At 33.3% G+C, this 10,000-nt stretch overlaps 1 protein-coding gene across 5 annotated transcripts in view; it reads left to right on the top strand.

Annotated features, from left to right (window-relative positions):
- LOC125045217 (axin-1-like) overlaps nt 1-10,000 on the top strand; it is a 53,168-nt gene that overhangs the window by 3,344 nt on the left and 39,824 nt on the right. The gene's annotated exons all lie outside the window — the stretch shown is intronic.

Raw genomic sequence — 10,000 nt, forward strand, 5'->3', positions numbered from 1 at the left:
TTCAAATACATTCTGCTCTATCTGATACTATGATAACTTCCTATCAGTGACATTGCTAGAAATTTTCCTGAAGGGATTTTTTATTCAGTTACATAATGGAAATATAATATTAATGTTGCATAGTCATTGGGTATTATAGGATTTTTGTGATAATTGATGATTATCCATAATAGGAAAATTTCATATGTGTTGTTTGTTTTGTTTATATATGTTCTTTATATATATCCATTACTTGTACAACAGTTTTTATTTATTACTTGTGCTTCCCTGGATAGTTTTCAAATGTTTGGTATCTTATTGTCATTGAATTGTATGAAGCTTATTTAACTGGCATTCATAATGTCACAGGAAAAGGGATTTGAATATTGAATCCACATTATTTGAATCCACATTATTTGAATCCAGCCAGCTATATCATAATCTTTGACTGGTTCCTAATGTAATGATGAATTGCCAGGGTAGTTTACAAGGTCTGCTTTGCCAGAATATTTACATGGTAAGAGTTTGTGATGGAGTATATAGCCCATGGATTATTGGACTTAGCAACATAAGCATAGAGTTAATCTTTAACCATTCAATAAGGTAGGGCAAATTGACAATTACATTCTTGTAGAGGATAAAAAAATGTAGTAGTTGGTACAAGAAATAATCTGCAATCACAAACAATATTGCCACAAATAAAGAAAAAAAGATCATGCCAGTCACAGCCTAATTCCACTCAGTGCTCCTGAGTTTCAGCTCTATCTTGCCATTCAAACCAAGGTGAAGACAGCGTTTCCTTTGGGGGTGTTGTTGAGCAGAGCTTCCCAGCAAGCCTCCCCTCAGTGCCTGAAGGGTACGCCTTGTCATGGTATCTTCGATTGTTCAATAAATTTTGTGATATGGAGTTTGTGCCTTAGTACTGTAAATAATTGCCAAGCATAGAATTCCGGACTTTCATTTGAATGTGAACTTATTTTCTGCAAGTTTTTTTTTTTTTTTTTTTTTTTTTTTTTTTTTTTTTTTTTTTTTTATGCCTGAGAGCTTTGTTATTACATGTTCTTCATTCCTGTTATGGTAACAAGTTTGGTTAATGTTACTAAGAGCAATACACAGTGACAGAAGGAAATGGACACTGTAATCTTATAGAGCTGGAATACTAGAATAGGAAACAATATAGGTTAACAGCCTCATATTTATTGGGAAATGACAAAAATGTTTGCTGCATGTCACTGCTCAGAGACGAAGTCCATAACACCCTCACACAGCTAGAGCCCTTAATGTCTCGTTTTCTATTGTTCCATTTTATACATTTTCTATACATCTGTTTTCTATAATGATCATGTTTTCTCTTGATGAGCCTGGAAATCATTTCTGCATAGTTAAGCATTTTCATAATTATTTTTTCATACACCTCATTACCTTTCCTCTTGTTCTTTGATGCTACTAGATTTCTTTGATTGCTTTCTTAAATGTATATGCGTTTTTATTTTGTCTTTCCTTATTATTTCTATTATCCATTCATAACTATTTAATTATATTACTGCATGTTTACCTTAATTGCCTCCCATGTTGGAACAATACATACTGTCAATTACTTTCTCAGTTTCCTTTAAGCTTTTGCCAGGGCAGGACTTCAGATTTCTGTGGGTAGTGACATGGGGTACATTTGATTTTATATTTAAGTATTATAGTATCAGGATTGTGTCGCTTTTCTCATCATAAGTCATTGGTGTTATTTATAAACATTTTTATAGTTGGTACGGGCAATTTTTGCAACATTACGGGGGCCAGGCCAACCTCTTGTTCGATGTGTGCTGGTCGCATTGAGTGTTTCTTACAAATCTGCACAGAGCATCTTTCGTTTTCCAAATAAGACTATTTGTGATTGTGCAGCTCATCTGTACCCTCCCCACTGACGGTATATGTCACAATTTCTTTTCAGTAACGAATATGTAACTTGGCATGAAATGCTAATAACGGGGGGGGGGTATGGGGGCTTATCCCCCCATTCTAGGGAATAAATAGAAGGTAGGTAAGATTAGGTTGGATTTCTGTGTTCGCATGATACACAATGTTTACTTATGTACAACTATACAGTTTATTATAATTGCATTGTTTGAAACTTGACTTGCCTTTTTGGAAAACACTTTTTGTGTATGTCGTATTGGTTTTTTAAAAAATTGACTTTGTTTTCGGGACACAAAGTTTGGCTCATGTTTTCGAATAATTGACTTTTCTATTGGTTTCGGGACACAATTTTGGCTCAGGTTTTTGAAAAATTGACTTTTTAACTTTTCATAAATAACTTTCTTCAATTTCTGCAGGCTCCTATTGTCATCCAGTATCATTCCTTATCCCCCACCCCCACCCCCTTCAAACCCTGGTTACCTAAACATCCCTCAAGGTCATTGGGTAGAGGAAATATATAAAAAATCTGATTTTTGAACTTAGACTCTGGAGGGAGCATTACTCACGTGAACAATTGCGCCAAGTTCTTGTCTGTCATTGTGAGGTCCTAACATTTACCCCATTCTTAGATAGCAGTCAGGGAAAAGTTTGTGATTATATAGAGTTATGTAATGTTTAACTACCAGTAAAAGTATGTGACAAGCTAGATTCTTCAGCATTCCCAATATCTTTTTAGGAATATTTTAAGGTCACATCCATTGGGGTTTAAGATATTGTCAATTGAGTTAAATGTTCAAAAGATACCCAATCATTCCCCCTGCCCTCTCACTGATTAGCATGTCTTCCACTAGCCAGCAAACCTAACAAGAAACCAGTTCAAGCTCTGTCTTACCAGAATGTAAAACTGGGAACAAGCAGACAGTCAGCAGCATAGACCTGTGCAGGTGTTCTCTGCATTTTTAACACTATTACATGAGATTACCAAGAACTACTGCTGTGCTGTAGCTGGGAGGCAGCTTATGATAATTGTACTAGATGACAGTTTATTAACACTTAATTGGCAGTGAGTCAATGAGTACAAGCACAGTAACTATGCCACAGAGAGGAAAATGCAAAATCTATGTAATACCTCTTGTCAGGTCTTGTGACCTCTTGATGCTCACCTTCAAGGTGTTAATAGTGTGAAATACTAATGTCAGTAATAACTGTTCTGTATTACAAAGATGTCAATTTTTTTGTGTAGTTGGCATGATGATATGATACATATATTTAGATAATATTCCAACTGATATATTGCTGCAGAATATTGGTGTGCATAAAATTATCTTTACATTACTACTACATCTTCATCACCATCATCATCATCACCACCACTGTGGTCATTATCAGCATTATCTTCTGTAGTAGTAAGAGTATTGTCATTACAACTATATGGAATATATGAATATTACAGCAATGACAGCAATAATGATAATAATAATGCTGAAGATCATCATCATCATATAAAAAGATAAACATAGTTTTAGTGATACTACTACAGATGATAATGAGAACAATAATATTAATAGTAATAATATCCAACAACAGTAATTATGGTAACGACAGCAGTAATGTTTATATACACTAATTATATGACAAAAAAAAAAAAAAAATTATATATTATATGATAATTTTGATTCTGTGATCTGACTGTTTACTCACATGTAAACAGTGAGTTACCTTATAGAATGAGGGAAACACCAGTTATTGCACTTTGGTAGTTTCTTTCAAATAAACCTTTGACTGCTCACACCTTACACCTTACAGATGTATTGTGTAATGTATGATGTGTTAGATACTTGTTGCTCTATTATGTCTGATAGTATAGTTTGTAACATGTCCAGAAATATTGATTACTATTTTGCATGGTAATTTTTTATTTCAGTTTTTTTAAGTTACAACAATTAGTAAGCGAGAATCCTTTTTTGAAAGTGTAAAACTCACTTGTTGCATCTAGAAAGTATACTCAGCATGGTAGTATATGTACTATGGGTGCCATTAGTAGTTATGTTTAGTGGTTGTAAGAATCAATAGTTATTCCATAGATTATACATTTTCCACTTTGGCACAGTTAATATGTAGTTCAGATTCTCGTACTAATTTTCACTATAGCCACATATTGATCATCTAATATTATCATCAAGTACTAACTCCCAGCTTCAGCTCAGCAGTAGTGGCTCTAGGTTAACTTACAATATTATGCTAAAAGGTGTGGAGAACATTTCAAGGGGTCTGTGCTACCAGTGCTGTTGACATTTCATTTGTTGCCAACTGTGCAGCAGAGTGGAGGTTTACTGGTCTTCACTGGAGTGCAAAACATGAGGAGCTCAAAACATTGAAAGGTGTGGTGATTACATGATGAGACATGTGTTAGACTTCAGATGGTAAGCCATCTGTCATAGGTCACAGTAAGCTTCAAGTGGATTTTGATTGAACACAACCTTTGCATCTACAAGTATGGCAATACATTAATGTGAAAAGTTGATTTTGCACTAATTTATAGTAATGAGAAAGAAAATCCCTTAACTTTACATTACATAGGAATATTAGGTTACAGTGGGAGATGTATCAGTTAGTTCTAAACCACAGAGTCTTGATTCACCTTGATAATCCTATCATAAAAGCACTATAGGAAGAAATCACATTTTTTGCGAATCTTATTCTTATGAAATTAGTTGTTGGATGCAGTTATATACAAAGCTGCTACTCCCATGGTTTCAGCACTTCCTTTTTGTGTGCTATGTTTTCAAACAGTCACACTAGCAGAGGGCCATATGACAATTTGAGTGGTTATCACAAGGAGACAGATCATGTAAACTAGACTGAAGGTTACTTACAGGTTCACAACAGCAGCAAGAGAGTGTATTGTTTTGGTGTGTGATACTTACAGGCCTAGTAGGTGAATAAGTTATGTGCCAAATATCCCCCTTTATACAATACAGTAGCCAATTTGATCATTACATGTCTATTCTCCCTCAGACATTTTCCTACTATGACATTGATGTATTTGGAAAATAAAAAGTTATAAAATACTGCATGACTGCATGGACTTTTGTACACCTCCAGTTCTCTGGCAGAAATGCACAAACCTCCACTACATATAGAACAGGCTTGGATTGGTGTTTTATTTGATGTTAGATTCCTTGGGAAATTTCTGAACCTTTCATGCAATGTTCCTTATCATCGTTAATCAAAGTTATGTTCCAATTTTATTTTATTGTGACAGACATGTTGTAGAAGAAAAATGTCCTAAAAGTATGTCCCAATTTCATGTGTAGACTGAAAGTATATCATATGGAATATTTTGAAGGGGCATCCACAGTTCTGTGTTATTCAAATTATCACATCTTCAAACAGCTGCCTGCCTAGATCTTGCTTTGGTAGTGCTTAGCCAAACTGCACAAAGAGGATGAATATAGTGAGGTTTTGGAAGTACTAGTTTCCTTTTTTCCATGTCTCTTCGTTTCATCACACTGCCATCCAACTACACCTTAGAATGAGTTTCATGAACCTTGGATTTTCCACCTGGAGGCAAAATTGTCTTAGAAGGAAATTTGTCAGCATAGAGGAATAGGCAAGACATGAGCTGATTTAATTGCAGGGTTTTTTCTCCCTTTTCCATAATTTAACCCTTAATCTGGGAAGACACACATATTAGCTTTTAAAATGGTACATTTTTCTCATAAATGTATTGCCTTTATTTTATCCAAATTCACTTGAAACTTGCTGTGATTGTGATGCATGGCATACTGTTTGAAGTTCAAAACAGTAGTTTTGTAATATCAGGTGATCACCTCAGCTGCTTTTCTCAGTTCAGAGAAGGCCAACAATCTGCCTCATCATACAGTTTGGTAAGATAAATCTTGGACTAGCTCCTTATTTGAAGATAAATTACCAAGGTTTACAAGTTTTGTCTTAGTCTACTTGAATATGTGTGATAGAGGTTGTTGGCTTTTTCAACTGACCTCAGTTTCAAGTGATGTGCAAGTGTTTCTTCTCAAAACTGAGAAGAAAAGGGAACAGACTTTCATGTTACATGTTGCTGTGATTTGAAGCCAGATTTGAAAGGGATAACAAATCAGATTGTAAACGTATCAGGAGATTGAGCACTTGGTGGTGGCTCAGGGACCAGAGGCAGATATAAGTAGTTGAATTAAGCTTAACCCTTGGGTGTTGGGTACCTACACAGTCCGTTGTTTTATTATTTTATTTACGCGTCAAGTGTTTGATCACCAATGAGTTAGATACAAGACCTGCCTGTTCTACTTAACCTATGCCTTGAAATCCTTGAATTTTTTTCTATTACAGTTTTTAACATTATTAACCCAATAGGCCTTGATGGCAAAAATACATGCCATGTCCACTGTAATATTAGTTCATTAATTTTCTTTACAAATAGATGGCTCTGCAAGTGCTAAATCCCCTGTTTACCAGTTTCCCTGATTTTTAAAAGCCTTTTTATTAAGCTGATGTTTTATTGTTTGTAGTATTTTAATTACTTTATGATAATTATAATATCAGTGATGACAATAACAGTATCAATAATTATAGTATTAGAAAGAAAAGCACATTTTCCTGGAAATTCAAGGAATGGTGAAATCAGGCACAGTCACTAGGGCCTACTAATTGACTCATTGGTGCTAAGCACATGTGAAGTCATCTGTATTCAACAACAACAACAACAACAACAACAACAACAACAACAACAACAACAACAACAACAACAAAAACAAAAACAGTGAAACTACATAAACCTGTAGTGAACAAAAAAGAAAGGATGGTGTAAACTGGCACTAGCATCTTAAGGATATTGCTGTGTCTCTATCAAGAAGATGGCATATAGAAGAATAGATTATAAGAAAGGCATGAATAGTTATTTTTGGTTGTCTTGTATGCCAGTATATGAAGGTTATTGAAATCTGTGATAATCTCTCTCTCTCATATATATATGTATATATATATATATTTGGTTTTCATTTGGTTAACTATAAGGCTTTCTATTTATTTTTCATTTTATTTATTTCCGTGTTAGTCCTAGGCCTGTAAAAACTTCTATTACACAACTCACAGCAGGACTGAAAATCTAAGTTGTCCATCCTAAGTACATATATTGCAAGAAGAATTATCATACTCCCTGCAGATGCTGCTTATCACAGGTTATGATAGAAAGTATGATTTAATTATCAAATTTGACCCATTGTCATTGGGTTTATGTACTATCCATAGTATCCCCCCCCCCCCCCATATTACTTATATATCTATGACCAATCTGACCTTATGTGTTTAGTCCAGTCTTTGAATTTTCAGGGAAAAATGTTGCTAATACAGTTATCTTAATTTTCGTTATTTATCATCATTATCATCATGATCACCATCATCATCATCATCATCATCATCATCATCATCATCATCATCATTATCATCATCATCATCATCATCATCATCATCATCATCATCATCACCATTACCATTATCATCATCATCATTAGCATTATCATTATTAGTATTAGTATTAATAATACTATTATTAGTTGTTCTTGTTCTTATCATCATCATCATCATCATCATCAACCTACTTACCTATCTTTATACCTACCTACTTCCATTCATAGCTCATGGGGATTCTCCATTGCATACTCGTTTATGGATCCTAAATGCCCACTGAGTCTAATCACCCTTACAAGAGCTTTGTGCACTTGTGGTGGGTCTTTCCCATCACCCTAGCCTTCAGCTGAAATTCTTGTGAGGGTAAGCTCCTGTCACCTCGGCCCTCAGCCAATTTTCTCCATGATGGCACATTGACGTCATCTGCCCCTCAAACCAATTTTATTCTTAATGTGATCTGGATCATTGGGTTTAACCTATTGCCACCGGGGAAAATGAATAAGAAATGGGGAAAATGCTGTGCTTATTTTTAAAAATTTGTGTGAAATGTCTCTGTACATAGATGGCTCTGCTAGTGCTTAGCCACAAAGGAGTCACTTAGTAGACCTTGTGACCTTACCTGATTTCACCTTTACCTGAATTGGTGGGAAAAACATATTTTTTACTAGTGCTATAAATATCAGTGGTGTTATTTTTATTAAAGGTAATGTAAAATATTTTCATAAATCAATGGAAAGATTGAACGGGCGAGACAGGCAATACTCGTAATTTGCTCATTGGTGACTTAGTACAAGTGTAGCCATCTATGTGTAAAACAATTAAACAAGTAAACTCTCAGTGGGCATAGACGTACATGACATGCCCTTCAGCAATGGGTTAAAGGTTAACTTGTATTTCTTAAACTGCTTATGGTTGATTAATGTAGTCCATACATTCATTCAGTTATTTGGTTATCAATGATTTTATGCTTATTTCAGTATTATTTTTGTAAATTAATCCAATTAGCATGGGTGGCAAGACTACAATGTCATGTCCACTGTAATAAAAGTTCATCTATTGTCTTTACACATAGATGGCTCTAAAAGTGCTTTGTCACCAAGGAGTTGGTTATAAGTCTTACCTATCTCCCTGTTTACTTATTTCCTTGATTTTTCTTTGAAAGCTTCACTTCTATTATTTTATTGTCTTTAATATTATTAATATTTTAATAATAATTTAATAATCATAATATCAGTAAGAATGATAACAATGTCAATATAAGATTATAAAAAAAAAAAAAAATTTCCGACAGAGTCAAGGAATGGCAAATCAGGCATGGTCACTAGGGCCTACTGATAGACTCCTTGGTGGCTGAGCACATGTGGAGCTACCTTTATGTAACAAAATTCACAAAAATCTACAGAGGACAGTATGGAAGCCTGCAGACAAACTGCAAATAGTATTCATGACAGTTTTACATTTATATATATATATATATATATATATATATATATATATTTATCAGATACAATTAAACAGTGATTTATACTTAAAAAAATAAAGGGTTTTCAAATAGGCTGTTTAGTTTTATTGATTTCTTTTCTAAGATACCGTGGGTTTTGCTTAGTTGTAGTATTTCATTGATTATTATTTTGTTTATTCTGCATATAAAAAAGTACTGACACAGGGGGTGTTTTATATCTCATTGCTTAAAGAGAGCAGCATGAAAAAGCTGCAGTTCAATCTGTTGCAGTATCTTTCAGCTACCATGAAAGAAAACTTAGCAAGGAGGGGTAACCATCAAGTTAAAGAGTGGTACTCATCATCATCATTATTGTTGTTATTATTTTTGTTAATTTCTGCCACTACCTTCACACCCATTAAATAGACCTTTGATAAGTGGTTACTGTTGTTGTTATTATTATTATTATATTATATTATATTATATTATATTATATTATGTTATTATATTACTACTACTACTACTACTATTGTTGTAGTTGTTATTATTATTATAGTTATTGTCATTTTGTTATTGTAACTACTATTATCATTATTGTTGTTATTATTACTATTATTATTACTTTTATTGATATTTTTATTTATTGTTGCTGCTGCTGCTGTTGGTGTTTTTATTATGTTGTTATTATTGCTGTTGTTGTTGTTGTTATTTTTTTTCTTATAATTACAATTATATAGAATTATTAACTGGTTGATTGAAAGAATTTCAAACTAGGAGACTTACAATTCAGTGATTACTTATTATAATTTGGGGAGGGGGGTATGTTTCATCATTATAATCAGTTTTTATATTTTAACATCATAAGTACTCTTGTCAAATATATAATATTTAGATTAAAAGAAAAAACAAAAAAAGCCAAAAGATTTTACTTGTAAAGGAGAATACAGACAGAGAATTCTCAATGCCTTGCATAATGTAATATAATGCTAGAATTAATTTCAGCTTTGTATCTGTAAACATTTATTCATTGTACTATTTTTTAAATATTAAAGAGTGACAAGTAATCTAATCAGACATGTAAATTCTTCTTTTTTATGTAGATATATATAGAGTTACTAAACCTATGCCACCTATAATATACATATCATCATCATTATCATTCTTTGTGTAGACTTTTATATATTATGTTTCATGTAGTCATGTATGGGAAGAAATTTAGGAATGATGAAATACAAAGGTACATTA

This window comes from Penaeus chinensis, chromosome 37 (assembly GCF_019202785.1).
Source record: "Penaeus chinensis breed Huanghai No. 1 chromosome 37, ASM1920278v2, whole genome shotgun sequence".
NCBI lineage: Eukaryota > Metazoa > Arthropoda > Malacostraca > Decapoda > Penaeidae > Penaeus > Penaeus chinensis.